Genomic DNA, 22,628 nt, shown 5'->3' with positions numbered 1-22,628 from the left:
AAGGACCTGATCACATTGATTTAGGCACTGTGGGCATAAGTACAGCATATCCACTTCAGGCACACAGGCAGGAGGAGGTGTACTGCTAAGAAAGCTGCATGTTCATCTTATGGAGCAGCACCATGAGGCTTCCACTCCTTGAACAGGCACGTGCAGGCAGCACGTGGCCTTTAGCAGCATGCAAGGATGGTGTGGTGGCAGCTGTAATTGCAGTGTCCTCTCTGCCCAGGGTGCTTGTTAGTGGCTTCTCAGGATCCCAGTGAGGGCTCTCCTCACAGCACCTCAGGCCAGTGTTTTCACCATCAGCTGTGGCTGCACTAATAGGAGCCATCCTCAGGTGTCTGACCTGTCACTTAGGCAGATGCTTATTCCCTAAATTCACATGCACTCAGTCACTTTGCCACTGAACTCCAGATACATCAGCTTCCCATTCCTGCTATGAAGTTTCTTTTCAGAGGTTCCCAACCTACGGCAATTTATTGTAACAGGACCTTTACTGCCTTCCTCCATACAAGCATCTTTCTTTTTGCCACGGCTGGTAATGCTGGGCATCAGGAGAGATGTTACTGACTACAGCATCATGCTCAGGATGTCAAATTGCAGGGTGGAACTCTGGCCACAAAGGTGATGTTTGAATGTTCTGCAAAACCAAAAAGCTTGGAGCCTCTCCTCCAGCCTTGCTTGCTTGCTTTACTGGGCCATGGGATTTTTTTCTGCCTGCTCATAGAAGATGAATGAAAAATCACTAAAATTTTTCAGGAGCACATGCAGATCCACTAATCACAGTGAAGATGGCACAGTACCAGGTGGATATTTTCTTGCCCTGAATTCACTACAGGAAATCTTGCCTTGCTGCTTTCAGGACAATTATATAAACACCTTTTTTTTTTTTGTTACATCTGACATCTTTATACAGAACAGTTACTGTATTTCATTCACTTGTTCTTTTGACTCTTTCACATTTTATCTTTTGTTCTTCTTGGTTTTATTTCAATCTCTCTGAAACAGTGCAGGAACTGATTGGCCACTGGAAATTCTTTCTAGAGCAATATTGCTCCTCAGGCTTCACCTTTGTGGGCTCAAGATCAAACACAGCAACCTCAGCCACGTAAAAGCTGCAGCTATGCTGAGAACACTTTTTTTTTTTTAATTTCGTTATATATTTTAACCACACTGCTCCTGCAGCATCCTGATATGTTTATTACAGCCAGTGACAAAAGCTAAGGACAGCAGAGCTCACCTCCCCACTCATGAGAAATCCCACCAGAGAGGTTTTCTGCAACAATAACTTCTCCTGCTACAACACCTGATTTTTAGCATTCTGTTACCTAAGCTTAGTTATCTTCAGAAAATCTTCTCCATGTCTCAGTTGCTCCATAGAGATACACCCAACATGTCCCTAATGTGTTACAGAAGTGCTTTGTTTTCTACTGTCACTCCACTTAGCTGGAGTGACAACAGCAGTCGCTCATCACTCCTAACCTGATTTCCAAAGGTCAGAAAGAAGAGGTAGAAAGAATTCTTGTTCTAATCACTTTCAACATTTGTGTTCCCTTCCTTTGTAGCCATGCAAGGAGCTTTTCCTGTGCTTCTCTCAGATCCTGCCATATGCAAAACCTACATGGTATCATCTCTGGAATCTCTCTTTTGCTGAACAGAGAGCCCTTGAAATGTCATCTACCAAATGGAGCTTTGAAAGCAATAAATTCTCTTTGTTTTTTTCCCAGCTGAACCAAATGAAATTGTAGACTCCCAGTTATCTAACCAAGTCTGGAATAAACATATTTTTACAGTTTTGTACAAAAGTCATCGTTTAAAAACTAAGCATGACCCAGCCCTGGATGGGACGGGGAAGGGAATCCAAAGGATAAAAGGGAGAAAACACAAGGGTTATGTTAAAGGCAGCTTAACAGGCAAAAGCAAGCAAAGGAAAACGAGGAATTCATTCCCCACCTCCCATAAGCAGGCAGGGCTTCAGCCACCCCCAGGAAATCTGGGCTCCAGTGCACAGTGGTCACTTGAAAAGACAAATACCATGACTCCAAATATCCCTCCCCCATTCTTTCTTCCTCTAGCTTTATGAGCTGAGCAAGATGTCATATGGAATATGAGCTATCCTTCAGGTCACTTGGCATCAGCTGTCCTGGCTGTGTCCCCTCCCAGCTCCTTACTGGTGGCAAAAAAGGCGCTGGCTGTAAGTGCTGACCAGGATTAATGAAAATATCTCTGTTTTATCAATGCTGTTTCCAGCACAAATCCAAAACACAGTTTTGTACTGGCTACAGTGAAGGAAAAACTCTATCCCATCCAAAGCCAGCACAAAAGAGTTTCTATTTGTTTGGATAAATTGGGTCATGTCTGTATCTTCCTTTTGGTGATTTTCAAATGTCTTGGTCACATCTATCATTTCTTAAAATAGCCACACATCACCTGGCAAAAATTCCTTCATTTCATTATCATCCATCACTTTTGGCATTACTCCTAATGGGAGTCAGCTTTGTGCTTGAAGCTTTTGCAGTGGGCAAACAGACTACCCTGGGTAAACACACATCTAGAAAAATCAGAGGGCTTTTCCCCCCACCATTGCCTTTTTTTGTGATGTATGTGCCACACAGCACCCAGCTGGTAACATTTTCTCTTGTGCATATCAGTGCTGTTCCCTGCCGTGCAGAGGAAACCTCTACCACATCTCAAACAGATATTTGTGCTACAAGCTGAATTGTCCCTCTCTTTCACCTCTGCCATGCAGTTTGCTTTTGCCTTGACATTAGCTGAGGATTTTATGGACTAGTAAGAAATTTATTTTTTTATCTCTCTGAACTTCTCTGAACACCACACCTGGGTTTCCCTGCACCCAGCAGTGTGGGGTGCACTGAGGTTGGTTGGTTTCCTATTTGCAGGTCTTTTGAACTGCCATATATGTCCAAACTGCTTCTTATAGAACTTCTTTATATTTGCTTTCTTCACATATCAGAAAGCTGAAGAAAATAAGTTTTTCTAATGTTAAATTTCCCATTAAGATCCCATCCCCCAGTGTACTAATTCTACCTGCAAAACACATTTTTACTGCTGTACACTTATTTATTGTCTTGGATATCCCTTGGCTGCTTCCTTGGGAAAATTGATTTTCTGTGAAGCTATTATTCTTCAGAAAGAAAAAATAAGCTCGAGTAATCAACAATTTATCTGTTTTTCTCCTGTTCACATGAGAGTGCCACAAAGCACCCATGTTCTGTACCTACCCTTTTTCTCCCTTCCAATTAGAAACTGAGCAGATTTCTTCAGGAGCTTATCCAGCTGCCCCAGGATGTGGTCTTTCTGCATAACTCTGTTCTCTGCAGTGTTTTTGGTTAAACATCCACAGCCTGCCCACTTTGCCTCATTTATGTGAATGCCACAGCCTCCTTTTCCTCCTCATACCACACTTTTGATTTAGATACCTGCCAGCACTAGAAATTAACAGAGGATGGGACAAGCTAAGCTGACTTTTGTTACAACCTTCTTAAAGAATTCTGTGTCATCCATACTGCTCGCTGCCCACCTAGAGAGTGCCCAAGCTGTGAAACCTTTTTATCTGTTAAAGAAGCAAAATGCCAGTGCAGGGGCTGACCCACACCCGAGTAATGTGATATTGAATTTATGTCACTGAGATGGTTCACTGGACTGCCTGCAGCCCCCACCCTTGTGTCATTATGGTATTTTATGAAAATCCTTTGCTAGGATTTTTCTCCTATTCTAGCTGAGAAGCCTCAGAAAAGAAATGTAAACAATAACTACCTGGTGGCTGTGGAATGGGGTCTGGAGGTTGTTTAACAACAGGTGCATCTGTGATTGGTCCATGTGAATTGTTTCTACTTAATGACCAGCCACTGTCCAAGTGCGTCAACTCTGGGCAGTCACAGGTTTTTTCTTATTCATTCCATTCCTCTCCAGCTTTCTGATGGATCCTTTCTCTCTATTCATTTTAATATCATTTTAGTATAGCATTTCAATATAATATCATAATATAATAAATCAGCCTTCTGAAACAAGAAGTCAAGATTCTCCTCTCTCCCCTCCTCCTGGAGACCCTCAAACACAGCCACACCCTTGGGCACCTTCAGGTGGGAGCTGCTGCAGAGAAATCAGCTGGGGACACAGAGGGGTGGTCTTTGCTGAGTTACAGACAGAGCACTATTGCTCTGTTTGAATGACTAGGTGTGCTTACACATGCAGATGAAAGAGAGACGCGAGCAATGATCCTGAACAACTGCTTTACACTGCTCAGGGACCACAGGAGGTGAAGATTCCCACCTGTGATAATTGCTCTCAGTGTTTAATGGGGCCACAAGGTCAAAACACAGTGCCTTGACAAAATATTCAAGGATTAAAAATGAAAAGGATGAGACATGTCATTTAGAAAAGGCATTTGAATTTATGGGGAACAACCACACAAAATATTAATAAAGTTAGAAATAGCTCTTAAAATTGATGAGCACCTACTGAGATATTTCTGTGACAGAACAAGTCACTTTACCTAAAAAATATCTCACATAAAATCATCCAAATATTTTATTGCTGAAAAAAACTCAAGGAGCATTTGCTGAGCTGTTGATGTTTAACTTATGCGCCTAAAGCAACAGCCTACACTCTGTGCTCTCAGGGATGTTTGCAAAGTGGCCATTCATAACACCTCAGATAAAAGCTGAGTGTTTATCATCAACTAACTAGAAATTTTGAGTTTGACCCTTTAAAAGTTCATTAACTGTTGTCATCATATTGCAAAAGTTCCATACTGTTGTCTCCTTACACAAAAGTTTCATACCTGCTTGGTGTTTTCTCACGGGCAGCTCCTCAGAGCACTGACTCCAGTTCCTCACCAACCTGCCAACTGACTCCAGAACCTCCTCAACCTGCCAACCCCCTCTTTTACAGCACTCTTCTTCTTCTTACTGGTCACAGCTGTGGCCTGTTAAAGTCAGGCCTGTTCCTAATCTTCGGTAATTGGCCCAGCTGCAACACCTAAGGAGTGATACTTTCTGCACTATCTTTATTTTCTTATATTCTATCCCCCCACCACTGACCACCTTCATGATGACTGATATTATTATTTTTCTGGTAGATTTGCCATTAGAGCCAGCCATATGAAGATTTGTTTTGAACAACTTAATAAAAGTTACAAAACAGAAATAGTATCTCAGTTTAAGTCTCTGAACTCTTATGATTTTCCTAGTTTTAATGAGATATTTTAAAAAGAGTTTGAAATCTCCTTGTTCCTTCTTCTCGGTACTTGATAGATTATTTTAGAGCTCCCCTCCTACCTGGGCCAACTAAGAATTTTCCTCACAAATAGGAGACCAAGACTGAGCTTTCAAAGTGAGGAGAAAGCAGCTAGATTTTTTGTTACCAAAGAAAAGTCAAGTTCATCGGGAGGCAGATTGTTTTTTAAAGCTAAATGATCAAATGAAATATTAAACCTTCAATATCTACAAATCTGACCCGAAAAAATACAGTTCAACTGCCTAAAGTGTCATTTCCAGGACTCCAGAAATCATCTAAAACTTCAAATACAGCATGTTTCATCCAGTTCTGTTACTAGCAAAGACAGCTTTGTCTTACTCCTTCCAAATCTACTCCAGACTACTCATTTATTCTCATAAAACCAAGCAGTTTCAGTTCTACTAAATCAGATAGGGCACAGAAGCTATTGCAGCAATTCTATTTTGTTTAAAGGACAGCTTGAGCAAAATATTGGCCATGATGCTGCAGCCCAAATTTTCTCTGCTTATCTTGTTATGTCAGAGAGGGAAAAGATATAAAATAGTAGAAATCTATCCTAGTATCATATCATCATTAAGATCTAAACTATCAAGAGGGATTTCTTCATCCCATGGACCAATCTGCTGGAGGAGAGGTTTCTATGAGCCTTTTTGTAGCAGCAATGAGGGACACCAACTCCCCAGAGAAAGAAAAGGGAGACAAATCCAAAATTTGTCTTTCCAGATCTGATCAGCTGCCTAGCAATTTTTTATATCTGGCTATATTAACATCATAGCAACACACAGACAGCTGAGAAGCAAAATTCCTCATTACAGTTGACTTCAAAGCTTTTTTGTCAGTGAAATTACAGTTTTTGTGAAGTGCAAGGTGGTATGACACGCTGAATTAAGACTCTTAGTTAGCAATACTGGTATACTCTGTCCTGGCCCTGCCTGCCTGCACAGTTGTCTTTCTTCCCAGTGTCATCTGCACCAATGAAGCATTGCCACGGCCCCAGGGGAGGGGAAAGCACTTTGTGCTGTGCAAGAGGTTTGCAGGGAGCTGGCTGGGCTGGGCTGCCATTGACCCCATCCTCCTGGGAGCACAGCACACATTCCAGCTCAGTCTGCCAGGAGAGCCTCCCAGCCAGCCAAAGGGAGCTCAGGAAAAGCTGAAACAGCTCTTTAAATACTAAAGAGATGTTGCCTAACATGAAGCGGGGTGGGGATAAAATAAATCCATTTAAAAAATGGATAAATCCATCTCCCTGCCCACCTCTCAAGCAGCCAGGTGTAAGGGAAACCAAGCCATCCATGCTATACTAGGCATAAAAAGTGTCTAGGAGGAAATAAAAACAGGTGCACATTTAGTATTTTTAGCTTTACATCAAAACATGGCTCAATTAGTTTCTTTAAAAAGTGATTGCTCGACAAAACTCTGATTTTTCTACAAAATTTCACTTTGACATCAATGGGTAATTGCATGCTTGCTTACCTGCATTTGCATATTGCCCCTCCCAGCCCCAGGACAGCACACAATTCTTTTAAAGCTTGAAAATTAGGCTTTTCAGCAACCAACCCTTACACCAAAACACACAAACCCACCCATGCTTGTTGTTATTGCCATAGGAATCTTCATTTTTCAAAACATAAAATATTGAGCAACAGGCCATATTCAGCTTTATAATGGACAAAAACCACCTCAAAATAGCAGGAGCACAGCCTAGTCAGTTAACCAACAGTCTGTTTGTTTCCAGGATTGTGCTTAAGGAGAGCCAAGCTCCAGAACAGAACATTATAATGAAGAAAATGAAAGAACTTTCACTTGTTGTCAGTAAATTCATAGCTAGCAATATATAGCATTTAACTATTGCCATATGTAAAACACTGCATTAAATGTTTATTTATTTCTCTGTATATTGTGAGAAGAAGCACTCTGTGTGCCTTGAAAGAGTGCACAAGAAAACACAGTTAACAATCTCATTTTTAGAACTGAGTAAAAACTGGGAAAATACAGTCCCCATGAATTACTGCATCACTATCAGCCAGAAAAGCCAGGGGCAAAACCAGATGGAATTTGCTTAATTAGATCCAGTGAAGTATATACATATCTCTAAGCCAGCAAGAGAGCCCATGGACAGCAAACAAGCTAAAATAACCATGTTGAAAGAGAGCAGAAAGCTAAATATGGCCTGGATTTCAGTTTTTACAAACGATATCTCATAGGTTCAGGATTATCTGCAAGCTCAAGAATTTTGCACAATCAGTGCTTTGCCTCTTGTCAGAGTTGTCTAGTTGAAAGTTCTAGAAAACTTTCTTGAAGCTGATTAACACCCCATTTAATTCCTCCTCATTTCTCACTCACTTTTATAGAAAAAAGGTTTCCTTATAAAGGAATGAAGGAGCTATTGGCACTGCAGACTTTAGGAAACCACACAGATGAAATTATAGATTTAGGAACATGTAAAAATCTGACTGAATTACAATTCAAAGAATTCCCGTGATGATTCAAAAACACTGGGCAAGGTAAAAACTACTTGCCACCAGGCAAAGCATAAACAAAGGAAATTATCAAGTTGGGGGGGATGGGATTTAGAGATATTTCCTATCTGCACAGCAAGACATTCCTTTCTCCATCTTTTCTGAAGATAAGACACCCATTTGTCAGATCATTACAGCAATGACTGATAAGATCTCTGCCAGTGCCTATTATTTAACATATTGTATATAAAAAAACCAATTCTTGGCCAGAGGGAATCCCCAAATGTGACAAGCCAGGATCCAGCTCAGCCAAGGGCCCAAGTGCCCTGGACTGTGAGGAAAGAGGCTCCAGAAATGAGTCAAGCACAGGGGCAGGGCCACAGGAGAAGCAAAGGGGACAGCAGCGAGCTCACAGGCCAGGCACAGCAGCTGACTCAGACAGGTGACAGAAATTATGCCTGACCTGCCATAAAATAATCACTGACTTTCAACTTCCAGCCCAATCTAAAGACCACAATTTCACCTAAGCAAAATGCTTCATCTTAATTGTCCAATAATGGGATGTAAAAACTAATTCTAGGGTAAAAGATTGATATAAGATGAGCAGCATAAATAAAGAGCTAAGTAATACCATGTATCTGCCATAGCTTAGGCCAAATTTAAAAGATTAATGTTTTCAGATATGTCTAAACCTTGGGTACCTTCTGAACCCAGAAATAAAAATGTTATTTTTTCCTAGAAGCCAAAAGTCTGAGGCCATAATAATATATTTATGTTAGCAAGTGAGACCGAGGCGACATAGCCATGCTGAATTTTGACCCTTTTGAAGTTTGTAACTCTTTTGCTCTACAGAGTACTTTAGTATTCATTGAACTATTTTCTGGTTTTGTGGCCTGAAGAACAAAGGGCTCCTATCTGATAAAGGCTGAATATCCCTGATCCAAATAATAAATCATGATAAAATTACGGTTGCACAAAGGACAACTTTGATTTTTTTCTCTCCAGGTATTTGCTTAGTTACTTCAATTTTCTTAAAAAGGTGAACATGTCTTTCAAGAAAAAGTGAACAAACTAAGCCAGCCTTATGCTGCAGTAGCTATGACAACAGACTTTGAAATAAGTGTGGAAAAAGCTAGACCTGAATCTTAATTTCATTTAATTATTTTTGCAGTCTACTCTTCACACTACTTTGCATTTTACTCTGAAATTGTACAGAAACTGGGATGTCTTACCAGCACCAGATGCACAATGTCTTACATGGCCAATTCTACAGATCTTATTTAGGTTAGAAATGAGATTACTCAGAGGATGAGTAGGCAACTCCTAATGCCTTCAGATGGAAGCCAGACTGCTTTCTGGGGAATGCTTTTCCCAAAGTTGCTGTGTTCAGTCAGACTGGCATGTGTGAGAGATCCGACTACGTGAAGGAGCAATCCATTGGATCAACCATCAGCAAACTGCATCCTATCTTCTATTAGAGGTGAGGTTTTCAAAATAAAGACACAGCAGAGAAGGTAAAGTTAAAAGTCAGATTTTTCACTAGCTGGGCTGAGGTGAGAAAGATGATACTTCAGTTCTAACACCTCCACCTCTTTTTTTCTTTCAGTCCTTCCCATCTTCCTTGAACAGTCTTTTATAGATGATACTCACAATTATGGACACTACCACCTTCATGAGAAAGAAGATTTGGCTCCCAGCTCCTGACTCCTTCCCCTTTCCTCTAAATTCTTTCTAGCAGAAGGAGCAGAAAGTAAATTCCTCCCCTTCCTCCATCAAGCACAGTGATTTAGCAATCAAGAATACTTAAAAGAAAAAAGGAAAAAGCAAGAAACTCAGACCATTACCACTAATATCTCTTCCTACTCTGTAAATGTTCCATTTCCCTCTCTATTTTATTTTAACAAGTCCAGGGTTGCACAGGGAAGCCAAATCACTTTACAGCTGTGACTACACAGAAGAGGAGTCACTTGAACCTCTTTTGAAGAGAGCCACGTTCACCTGTGCTCCCAGAGGCAGTTGTTGAGCTGCAGCCACCCAGCAGCTCTCACACCTGACCAGGCCAGGGATGTCATCGGCACCTTCCCCCACTGACCCCACTCTGCTTCTCCTGGGCCAGCAACCCCAGTTTCACTGCTGTGGATCGTAGGGCATCACTGCAGAGGTTGGCACTGTGGCATGCAGCCATCAAATACAGAAACAGATGGGCATCATGCTACTAATTACTAATTAATTCCCTTAAGAACTAGTGGTGAGTAATCGATCCTCATGGTTCTCCCAGAAAGACAAAAATGCACAAAAAGTGTGGGAAATACCAGCCCTTCTTTTTCGTCTTCATTCTTAAAGAAGAATTTCATTCTTTTGATACCCTCAAATTCTTTTCACTTAACTCTTTCAGCTTTTTCAGTAAGGTGCAATGAATGAAATAAGACTGGTAGAACAAGGCCTAGAAGAAGGCAGCCTTAGCCTCCATTACCCTTTTTTACCAGTGCATAAATTTGAGACTTTTAAATTTATACAGGGACCATCTCATGTGTGAGCAACTACAGAGATATTCACAAGAGGAGCTACAGCCTTGGTCATCAGACACCTCCCCCTGCTGAGGAGTACGGGCTGCCCCACAGACAAACACATTGCTCTTATTCCCTGATTTGTCCTCTTCTCAGGCTGCAGCACTCTCCCACCCTCTTGTAGATGTGCCCCACATTTCCAGCATCTGGGGTGTAAATGAGGTGTTGCAGTGCTCCATCTCTGGCTTGTAGAGTTATGAACATTTAGGAGGTACTTACAGAATTCACCTGCAGCTTCCAAGTAGCTGAAGACCATCATCACAAGTGAGAAATGAAGCCCAGTCCTCAGCTGAATTTCTAAAAATTCAAGAAAGGACAATAGGGGACAAAATCAATAAAGCAGAAGTCACAGCATTGGATGCATAGCTGTATCCAGAGGTAGCCCAGCTAACAACAGCAACCCTTCTTTCTATTGCACCAGTCACAAACACATTAAAAATTGTTTGAATGTGTACAATGGTTTACAAAACTCATTTACCTGTTTTAGAAACTTCTTAGCATGGCCTCCCCTCTGATCTGCCTTTTTAGAGCCTGTTTAGCAACCTTGGTTGTGGTTTTGAGGGTTTTGTGTCACCTCCTCACAAGAGCCCCCATTCCATGGTTTCAGCAGGTGACAGGTGTTGACAGTCCAAGTGTCAGTATCAGGGCTCCTCATCACACCCACTCCTCAGATGTTACCTGACCACGAAGAACTTTAGTTACTTCAATTATTGCAAGTTAGCCTCAAGTACTCTAAATCAACCTAAATTCACCTAGAAGTACAGACATACTTCATATGTCTGATATATTTTAATTATTGCCAGTTAGCTACAAAAACAAAAGCATCAGTTATTATTTCACAATTATAGCTATTTCTGCAATAGTTAACATTATATTTGATGCACAACACACAGCATCCACCTTAATATTCGCAAAAGCCAAAGCTGTAATATATGTTTATCATGTCACAAGTCCTTAGTGAGGAGCAGAGCTCTAGGTTTTGCTGACTGCAACAAATAAAAAAATATTTGTGTAACCCCTAAGGACAAAGAGCTGTAAGAGCACTAACCAAGCACAACCCCAGCTTCCAAAGACACCATTTGCATTTCAGCTAGGAGTGCAGGTAGTTAAAAAGGGCCTGCAGCTGCAACCTTTTATTCTAATTACCCACTTGGAGGGGAGAAGCAGCATTAACTCTTCAGTGGCTGTCTCAGGGAGAGTAGGGAAAGGTGTGATGTTCAGAGAACTTGTTTATGAGAACTTTTTACCATTACATTTCGAAAAGCTCACAGAGTATTATTCAATCTGCACTCTCCTTGCAGCAATGATTTTTCTCCTCCACACTCAGCAGAATCAGGATGAAAGAGTCCTGCCATACATTTTGATCTTTATGTATGCAAAAAACCACATCTTAACAAAAAAATCTTTGTTTCTGCATCCCCTACACTCAACTCACAAAAAATTAATTTGCTTTCCGATGGCAAGCCTTGTGAAGTGCATGCATAGCTGCTTTTAAATCTCTCCTCTTTAAATCAGATATAATTTTTTTAAGCTTTTTTCCACTGGCTCCAGTGGGCACTGCATGCCAGGGAAGTAAAACATAGCCATGGTTTGTACTAGAGTTTATATGGTCTTTCCATTTTTCCTCTGTCCAGCATGCAACAGCCTTGAGGACCGTGCTTCAGTCTCTCATGTAGCAAATTTGAAAGTTATTCTGCTTTTTGTAATCATGGAATAAGTCATGGGCACTTGAAGTTCAATAAATCCCCAGAGGCAGCCAGCTTGGTTTATTTTCAGCTCCGATGACCCACAGAAGGAAATTTTTTTGTGACATGGGAATTGGATTTTTTCCCCTTATTATATATAAACAATTCTCTTAACATGAGAGGGGAAAAGTTCATATTAAAAGGCAATGTTTATTAAAATATCAGCTTCTGCCTGCTGCAGGAGGATTATTAGCATCACTGACTTCCTTCTCTGTTCCAACAACCTATTGCCAGATTTCTCAGGGAAGGACTTGTGTGGTTGCTGCTCCTTGGCAGCGAGTGTCTGGGAAGTTTATCCTTTGTGCAAGAACAGAGCTGCAAAGAGGAAAAAGAGAGGTGCTGAGTTTCCTGATGAGGTGGGTGACAGAAGCACAACCTTTTCCACACAGGGTCACTGAGGTCTTCAGTAGAAGCCTGAGATTAATTACTTCCTTCCTAAGAATCAGTCTGGTACAGCCTGGACAAATATCTTTCCAGAAAGAAAGGCAAATTTACTGCTGCACTTCATACACTGTGCTGCTGTGTACAAACACACAGAGGCACAGCACTGTTAAAGGGGAAAAGTGAGGATGATGTGATGGTCATAGACAGTGACACCTAGCAATGAAGTGACCCAGAAATGACACACTCAAATGGTGCAGCATGAGTATAAATTGGCTCATATTATGTCTTAAGTATCACAAATGGCTCCATATAATGTATCACTGGACTAAGTATTCAGTTTATTTAAGTCTTAATGCACTACTTTTTTCTTACTTATTTCTTGAATTCGTAACACCCAAAACAAATCTGGATTTTCAGTGCAGAGATTTAGAATTCAGGCTACAGAAGCCAATTTATCACTTAAGATGTAAAAATAGTTCTGTCTAAAAAGGGAGACTTTCTTATTTAAGAAGGAGAATCTGAAAAAGAATACCTAATTAAAGTGTTTTCTTTGGGTTTTTTGAGAGAAAAATGTATGAGAGATGACATGTATTTAAATCTTTAAAAACCTAATCTCTTCCATGAGTTTCATTTGATTTCTGTAGTATGAAAACATATCCTCCTCCTGTTTCTCCCAGTTTGTTCTAGGGCAGACACATAAATAAAAATGCCTTTTTATAAAACTATCTCTCTATTTGCTGTACCTATTTTTTAATCTGTGTTTCTTTACAATGTTTGATGAAAAACTACTGAGTGTTTTTCTGTGAGAAAATTGTTCAGTCAAAGTTCTGGTTTTAGTTGCTGAATATTAGCAGCCCTTCTGTGCACTCTGGCCATTAAGGATGGCTGCCTTATTTTCAACTCTCATTCTGCTTCTACCCATTATCGTTCTGGTTGCCACGCAAGTGTGATTTTAAACCTCTTGGTGTGACAAAAACAAAGACAATAAAAGATCTGGTAACTGTCTAAGAGTCATTTAAGGATATACAGGTACTTTGAACAATCCCAGACTTCCTTTCTAGGAATGTCTGCTTTCCTTGGACACTTCCTTGCATGACCAGTTTGTGAATACAAGGTCCCACGTACAGACCCACGTTCCCTCCAGCAGTCATCAGGTGACTGCCATTTTCTGGGGATTTTAGTTTCAGGGGGATTTAGTTTTGTTTTGTTTGCTTTTTTTTTTAATAAAATCCCTTGACTACTACTAACATGTAATTTTGTTTCCCTCTTCCTTAGTCATTTAGGAAAAGTGTCAAAACCCCTTCTGTATAGAATACAGTTTACAGGGATATCCTTTTCTTCCCCTGAATGTTTGTAAAACACATCGTATGAAGCTTTTTTGGTTTGATACTTTAAATTGTGTGAATTGTGGAAGGAAATTTTGATTTATGCTACTGCAACTTAGGCTTCAGACCCACCTGTGCCCTTCTGTGAAAAGCAGAAAACACCTAACATGGGATGGTCAAAGTTTTCTCAAGGCAGAACTGTTTTGTTTTCTGAAAACCAACACAGTAACTGCTCTGAATGGCCCTAGAGACCTCCACCAGCCCTGACTCGCACCTTTCAGAGTGCTGCATACACAAGCCTCAGGTGATTTACAGTGAGTAAAGAAGTTACATACACAAGGAAAGGAAAGAAGGGTGTGTTTGAGAGCGCGCAGCTGCTTTGTGCTCCTTTCCACTGCACTGTATACCCAGCAGTGCCAAACACAGCAGCAGCATTTAAAGTCTTGGCACACAAACCTGCAAAGTCTTGCTAAGAGCAGTTGGGCCATTAGTGGCCGTTCAGTCAGACAGAGCGCGGCTGTCTCAGAGCTATTAGGTAGAGGGGAGAGGTTGGAACTGAGAAAATGTTGTACTGGAGGATCACACTGAGCAATTGCTTGGCTCAGCTGTGTGAGAACAGAGCCCTCGCTGCAGGGCTGATGGACGGGTGGAAGCCAAAAGGGAAATCAGCACTTCATAAAAGTTAATGACCAAGGATATGCTTCTTATGAGTCCTGACCATAGCAGGATTCAAGTGGAAAGCACCGGACTATTTCCTCTTCCATTGCTCCCTCTTGTTTTGGACCAATATCCCTCTCTCTTTTTGTTATTATTACTGTTAGTTTTTAATATATGCTTTTGTGAGAAAGCCCTGAATAAAGACACCCTCCATTATCTTCTTCCGTGTCCTTTCTGAGATCCAACTCAGCTGGGCCATCCCTTTTCTTTTCTGCTTTCCCAAAGATAATATCTCAAGTGAGATTAAACGTCCTCTTCCAGACAGTCCATTTTTGCTGAGTTTGCTCATGCATGAAGGCAAACATTGGCAGACCTTAAATCATCACAGAGAGGGGCACTGGTGTTCTCAGTTCTAGGCATGAAGTATGTATGGATACCTATGCTGGCCAAGACTGTGACTCAATAAATATCAGTCTAACAATAAGAAATATAAATAAAACATCTGGATTTCTTTCCAAAAAAAACCAACCTTCTCCTAACCATTTAATTTTCTTTCCTTTTCACCTCAGCATTTATCACTCTATTTTACCTAGCATGTTTTAATGTTTTAATATCACTCTATTTTACCTAGCTTGCCTATTCTATAACCAGCTCTGCAAATATTATTCATAGTATAAATATTTTTAGTAAAATTCGTACCAGTGGGCAAGGCATGGAAAATGAGTTACAGTGTTTTTTTAATCCAACACTGTGTCAAAAACAGGGATTGTTCATTAGGGAGGAGGCCTAATGCTGATGAAAGCCTGCCCTGCCAGAAGGGCCCACACCAGCTCCAGCACAATGGTTATGTCTACACAACACCACCCTGAACTCATTAAGTCTTCTTGCAGATTTGAAAAATTAGACTTTTAGTCCAAACTCTGTTATTCACTCTGTGGCCACAGGATTAATACTTCTTTGTTTTCTGTTTTTCCAGTTGTAAACGACTCATAAAGATTCTACTCATTTTTAAGGCATTTTGAGCCATATGGGACGGGGTGAGGGGACTCATAGTCATTCATTCTCAATTTTGATGACTGTGGTGAGTGGCATAAAGCAGAAAGAAACCCAAAGAAAAAGTCATTCCTAAGTTTGGTGCCATAAAGAAAGCTCTGGGATACATGAGCAAGAGATGAATCTAAAACCAAAATAATTCCAATAGAGCTTGTAAGATGCAGAATAAATATGAATACACTTTCAGTATTCTGCCTTATCAAAACTGCATTTATGATGGAATAAAAAATTATTGCATTGCTAAAGGAACAGTCATAACTGTGAAGAAAAATGTTGAATTATTATGGCAGACTACACAGCAACAGAGCATTTATGGCTCCACTCAGGGCAGATTGCTCAGTCAGGGTTTTTCTCACATATATTACCATATAAACCTCCTGTGCCACTTGCATTTTTGTAGAGTTCAGGTGATGAAAGAGTAAGAGAGAGATAACTTTACTTATTGCTCTGGAAACCTGTTTATCATCCCTGTCTAGAATTACTGTCTTTTTACTCAAATTGGAAAAGTGTTCATTAACTCCCTGACATCTTCCCTTCACCCCAAAGTTTCCTTCTTTATACATACACGCACACCATTTCTATTGGAAGATGTTATTTTCCAAATTGTGCAACAAAGGTTGCTACTATCTATTTGCCACCAAGTGTAGCACTGACTTATCAGGTCAAAATAAATTCAAACAGCACAGGACTGTTCCAAAATTCAAACACACGAATAGTAACCTCTTTGTCTGACTATTTCTGGGATAATGAATAAGCTCTGTGGACTGCAAGTTAAATATTTCATGACAGTTATATGATTAACTCATGAGGTTTTTGAGATTTTATGGGCAGTATGATCAGGTCTGTCTCTGTCCTTGTCAAGGAGATGGTCCCCATCTAAAATTTCCTTTGCTACAGATTAAGCAGCAGGAGAAGAATTCCAATTCTTGACTGGGAAGGAGGAAGAAGGGTAAGGGAAAAGACTATCCAAGTTTGCTGAGATTTTGAGCTGCTACTCTGCCTCCAAACTTATCCATTTCCATGGCAATACCAAGGGAAAATACAGCATCTGTGCTGCAAAGCTTGCAGACAGCTTTTGAGATATCAGAAATTTTTGTGGGTACAGATGATATTGAACATATGGTGTTTGAAAGAGTGGCCAACATTGCAAAAGCCTTTGGAATCATCTGATGTTTTATTTTGTGTTTCCCCACCCTCAGCTTTTAAGTCTGTCATATTTTCCTAGTAGCAATATAGTGACCCATTTATGGCAACAGCTGCACATTCAACTTGTTACTGGTGGTGTTATTTATCCCAGTGACAAGGAAGGGTTCAATCATACAACAATGACCCTAAATGTGAGGGGAAAAAACAACAGATAAAGCAATGCTTATACTTCAATGTATGGCCTGGATTATCTTTCCATAACATATAAATGTTACTTGTTAGGCACAAGTTGACTCTGCATGCTCATGTTACGTGTGCAGCTGAAGCAAAAGTCCTTCCTCATCTATGAGGACAGACTTCTAGATTTTTCAGGCAGGGAGCACAGCAGTTTCTGTCAGTAAACTGAAATATCAGTTTGAGCTGGGAAATGCCATGAAGTGATGAATTGCCATCATTTCAGCCAGGTTTCATGATGCACAGTGGCTTCACGTTACACCGTTTTTACTTGTGTCTGTGTATTAATTTGGTTAGGAAATATCTAAAAAATAAAGCCTTAAAAAACAAGCTTTGGCTTGTTTCATTATCTCTTAAATTTTGTGCAGTTTTTCTCAACCTTACATTTAAGCAAAAACTATTCTCTCTCAACTCATGCATTATGCAGTTCCCAACTCTCTCCATGCATCATCTGTCTCACACTGAGGGATTCTAGTTGAGACAATTGCATCATACCACAAATGTGATTTTCTGCTATTAATTCTATGGAAAATCTACTCTGGAATTGTTTCATTCCCTGGCATTTTCTGGGTATATCATTAACTGTGAATTCAGGCTTCCAAAGCCTGTCTTGTATAAAACAAACCTCCCAATCCCAAGGTACCAAATTTCAGAGTTGAAAAGTCTGTAAACTTCTGCCTTGGGCTGTATTGAAAACCTGAACATCAGTACTTTGGGGCTTCAGACTTTAGGTTTTGACCTTAACGTGTCATGAGATACTAATCCAAAACTGCATCAAACCAATCATTTGGATGAGTAACTAATAATTTATTCAGAAGTTGGCAAAGAGACATCCTTCATATTTCATATGTGTCTGTCTGTGCTCTGTAACTGTGCAAAGCAGGATGTTAAGCCTGTATATCTTTTTCTAATTGCTTGAATCTGCATTTCAGCCAGACCGGTTCACAGCAAATATGGGACAAGTCTCAGTTGCTACTCACATCTCTGCAGTTTCAAGTCACCTAAATGAGTTTCCAGTTGGGATTGTCTGTAATAGGTGGCAGGAGAGTGGAAAACTTCTGCACACTGGCAGAGTGCCATGGGGTGCACGCAGACAGAATTAAAGGAAATCCCAGTAACAGACTAAAACTATAGCATTCAGAATTCCATCTCTGGAAAAGGATGTGAGGGCTAGTGAAGGGTGATGAGACCATTCATTGAAAGCTCTCTTGCAGTCAGCTCAAGGGAAGTCCATGCACTGCTGAGGGGAGGTTATACTTTATAGTCAGTAATGGTCTTCAAGTGCTTTTTGGTTTACAGTGCTTCTGAAGGGTTTCAGAAACAAAGGGGAAAAAAGGAAAAAGAAAAAAAATGGAAAAGCTAAACAAACATATGAAAATGGGGGCTTTCAAAACAAAATAAAACTTTCCAAATCCTTAAGGAGAGAATAAACCTTCATGTTTGGAAGAGATGAAACGTACATGAAAATGTCAAGAACTCAACCCCATGGTAAGGGCATTCAAAATCTGCTGCAAGGAATAAACTCTTGTTTCCAGTTCCCTGAAATCTGAAGGGTGGTTTCTGCACTTCATGCAATCAGGTCAATAAGTAGGAACACAGGGTTGTTTAATATTTGGCCAGCCTTTGTATCTTATTTAACTCATCATTGAGTTAATTGATTTGTGAGTGATCTCTCAGGCTGGTTTGTGTTGCCTGTTTGACAGCAACAAGTCCTGAGCATGAGCTGCACAGGGCACGGTGGTGAAGGCTCCATTGCAACCAAGGAAACTTCTTGCAGAGGCAGCAGGGGTTGAAAACTCAGCCCAGAAATGGTGGAGGAACTAGTGAGTGCCACAGTTCCACTGGTGTGGTTCTGCCTTCTATATTCATTCCTTGCCTTTTGGACTGAGACTTCCAATAAGGGTGACAAGAACAAAAATGTTTTCTCTCTTTCATCATGAACATGTGCTTATTGTGAACTGTTTTGATGCCTTAAAATCCTCTTTAACAAGAAGAAAAGGAGCTATAAAAAATGAACTATATAAAAAGAACTATCGTTGTATTACATATCTCTGCTTGGTAATATGATAATATGAATTCATCATTTGTACCTAGCAGTTCAAATAGTGTTTGTTTGGGTTTGGGGTTTTTTTTGGCAACATAGGAATCCACCACTAAGAAGATTTAAATAAATAATCACATGAGATCTCAGGGCTGAAATGCTCAGGATGACACTTTAAACTTGAAAATGGTTTCCATAATGTTAATCTCTTAAATGTGGGGCCTAGAGATGGGTGGAGCTGAACAACTTCCAATATATATTACAACTCTGGTGGCAGAGATGGCCACAGAAAGAGATATACTGAGTATGTCTGTGGAATAGAGCAATCAGATATACAGGATGAGCTTTACAACACTTTACATTATTGTTCTGTTATGTTTTGGTTTTATCCTAGACAACTAATTTTTTTAAGTCAAGGGTGGAAAAAATTAGAAGAAATAATAGGATTATTTCAGCTTTCCCCTGCAACACTTTTGCAGCCAAAACGACACTAAAGGGATTGAAGTAACCTTCACATTGCTCCATAGCAACACCAATCATCCCTTCTCCTTTCTGCCAACCAGGCACCGAGGCTGTCTTGGGCATTGTCTCACCTATTCAGTGACACAGCTAGGGAACGAAAAGGATTACAAAAGCCCTCCAAAAGCAGAGTAGGAAAGATGAAAAACGTTACCAATGGGAACAGAGTGTTTGGGGAAGGCTGGGAAGCGAGCAGAGACTGAGATGACAGCCTGCATACCTTTGCTCATGACAGGCCCACAAGGCTGTGCAGCCCTTTCCTTCTGAGTTAGCCAGCTGGGGAACTTGCACCTTAACATCTGTACATTTGGTGTCCAAGCCATCCTTTAGAGACTGTGAGCTCTTCTCCAACCCATTCCATTTCCTGTTTTATTCAAGTTGCAGTTTAATATGGTAATAAGTTGTGGTGCAATAGGTTTTAAGCTGAGAAAATAGATGAGTAGAAGATGATACAGAGCTGGTCAATTTGAATAAAGGGGATATGGATGCAAATGAGCCAGGGGATCATCAAATCCTTTCGCCTGAACCCCCACAAAATGGAAGGCAGAGAGAAAAATGCTTCATAACTTCACAGCTACAACATGGAGGCACTTGTTTGCTGTGCTGCTGTGAAGCAACAACAAGAGAAAACGAAAGAACATTTAATCTATTCACTTTAAGCATCCCTAACTATGCCTTTGTGGAAACTGCAGCTTGGCTTCATTGTGCTACTGAAATGAGCCCAAGATCTTGTGCGACATTTCAAATAACGAGAACAATATATTTCTCCATTACTTTACTTACTTTAAGCACATGTGTTTTGCAGTTAATGTAGTTCCTGGTGTAGTGAGAGAGCAGTAAAAATGAAATCCATGCTTAATGCAGTGAACTTTGACAACAGCAGCTGCAACTCAAAATTAAAATCCACTGCTTTGCTTTGCTCTCAGGGTCTGAACCAGGCTTGAGGAAGTGCTGCAGCGCGCTGTGAATGAGGACATCTGAAATGAAAAAGTGCCTGAGTGGCTGCCCAAAGGACAGATCAAATCACCAAAAGCAAACAGTGATGTGCCAAGCTGTTTGCTGAACACTCAGGTGAAATCAGACAAAACCTATAAGCCTTGGAAATTTCAAGACAAAAGAGAGAGACTGAATTTTTATCATCTGCTGCAAGGCACTAATCATGGAGATAAAAGACTCATTTAGACTGGCTGACTTGACCCAAAAGCCAGAGGAGGCATTGAAGAAAATGAAGTTTCTGCCATCGGTTTCAGAGCACTTTCGATCTGGCCAGGAGACATATACACTACAAATTTGGATTAAGTTGTCTGGAGGGGGAGGTAGCGTCTTTTGGTTTGGGCTTTTTTTGGAGGGGTAGGGCAAGAGCTGTTTTGTTTTGGTTTTTGTCCAGACAGCAGCAGCAAACTGCTGAACATTAGTTATTTTTGTCAGTGATCTGATGATGTCCTTTAGGGGTTTAACTGCATTTTATAATGACCTAATATATCCAGGTTTTGTTCATTTACTTTCCCTTTATGTCATCAAGAACCTGCTTTGGATTTGTGGCTGAAGTAGGGATTATGCAGACCCCAGGCTGCCTCTAAAGGAGAGTTCTTTAGGACAATCTCTGCTGAGTATCTGGCAGGCATCAGCCTCAGCTGTGCCCTGCCTGAGGCAGGTAGAATTCTCTCCAGTGATTTTTCTGTAAGTATCTACTACAGTGACAGTGGGAGAAAAATCCAAGGGAGGAAGGGTGTGCAGACACTGTGATCCTAAAAAGATTGTGAACGTGGACTGCCAGAAAGAGTTGCTGGTGCCACACTTGCCTGATCACAGGGGATGGTACCTGTGTCAGCCAGAACTCACCACTTGAAACTGGAGTCTTCCTGCTGCCTGTCCTCCACAGAAGAAGCAGTTTCTAATCATAAAGGGTTCATGGCAAAAAAGTCCCTCCTAGAGGGAAAAGTGTCAGCTAGGAAAATAACTTGGCCATGCTGAGCCTGAAATTTGACATGTAAAGTTAGTCACTCAAAATGAAAGAAAGTGACAAGGTTTACAGCTGAATTAGGTTCCTATGATGTAAAAGATTATTGATTCTGTTAAATAATAAAGTCACATTATTGAATGTGCTTCTTGTTATATGTTAATGGCAATAATGTAAATATCTTGCAGATCTTTGTGTGCCATTCACCACTCATTTTCAATAAGAAATAGAAGTAGCAGGAGTCAACAGGTCTGACTCTGCAAGCTTGCTTTCTTTTTGCAGTTAACTTTCCATGTATTGAAATGCTCTGAATACAGACTGAGTTGCTTTGTTCGATATTTATTATTGTTCCACCTGCGTTGAAATGGGAACAGCTATGGCTTTGATAAATAGATTCAAAGGCAGTCAAAATTCATTGTGCCTCTTCTAAATGCTTTTGTGTCCTCTGCTGGAGCTCTTTTTGATTAACTCTTCCAGCAAGACCTCTCTTGAATCAAGACAGATCTATTCCTTGCTTTCACAGAACATCAGTGCAAACCCTTTCTTTGAACCAGATTGTCCCATGTCATGTATTTGTCCAATTTTTTGAGCAGCCAAATTTTGTTCCTCTTTTCCATGTTGAGAGACATGGTTCTCCCTCTTAAATTATGGAGGCCATGTGCATGACAACTGCTGGATAATTAAAAAGAAAGGTGTCAGAATCTGGCAGTAGAACTTCATTAGCTTTCCAAAACATACCAAAGAACATTCATTATCACAGCATGAAGTATCATAAATAATTAGTACTAAATCCAGACATGCCAAGGGAATGATCAGTATGTCTTCATACTGTGATCAGCTTGCCTGCTTATTTCATTAGTGTGTTCATTTGAAAGCTCAATATTTTGCCAATTCTGCCATTCACACTCGTTCTTCCAGCACTTGTGGGAGGAAAGAAAAGAATACTAGGATTGTCTTGCTATTTTATTAAGTCATGACACCAACTAATTATAAATATTTCACCAAACGATAATAGCACTATCTTGATTTAACTTATCCTCAAGATATATTGTTTTTGAAGGCAGGATAATATTACAAATTGCAGCTGTAAATTAAGGCAATATTAAGCATAAGGCTGATGCAAACCTTCCAAAAATGCAAGAAACTGAGCTTAAAGATGTATATTATATGTATTGAGGTCTTCTTCAAGAATTCACGTTTGTGCCTGTTCCCTCTTCCTTTTATTCATGTCCACTGAATGAGGACTTTTTTTCTCCTAAGAGGAGAACTGTGCACAGAA

The 22,628-nt window shown here is 40.3% G+C and overlaps 1 long non-coding RNA gene across 6 annotated transcripts in view; it reads right to left on the bottom strand.

Annotated features, from left to right (window-relative positions):
- LOC135306365 (uncharacterized) overlaps positions 1–11,382 on the bottom strand; it is a 55,874-nt gene extending 44,492 nt beyond the window's left edge. For 5 of the 6 annotated variants that reach the window (XR_010367165.1, XR_010367164.1, XR_010367166.1 and 2 more), the window contains exons 1-3: positions 11,334–11,382; positions 10,764–10,963; positions 10,505–10,582 (exon numbers count right to left, since the gene is read on the bottom strand). This is a non-coding gene — a long non-coding RNA (uncharacterized LOC135306365). Of the gene's footprint in view, positions 1–9,397; positions 9,450–10,504; positions 10,583–10,763; positions 10,964–11,333 lie in introns of those variants that run through there. The other variant, XR_010367168.1, reaches the window with a different exon arrangement.
- Between the last annotated feature and the right edge of the window lie 11,246 nt (positions 11,383–22,628).

The sequence above is a fragment of the Passer domesticus genome, chromosome 8 (assembly GCF_036417665.1).
Source record: "Passer domesticus isolate bPasDom1 chromosome 8, bPasDom1.hap1, whole genome shotgun sequence".
NCBI lineage: Eukaryota > Metazoa > Chordata > Aves > Passeriformes > Passeridae > Passer > Passer domesticus.
Note: the sequence above shows the minus strand (reverse complement) of the source record. Positions and strands in the feature narration are given on the sequence as shown.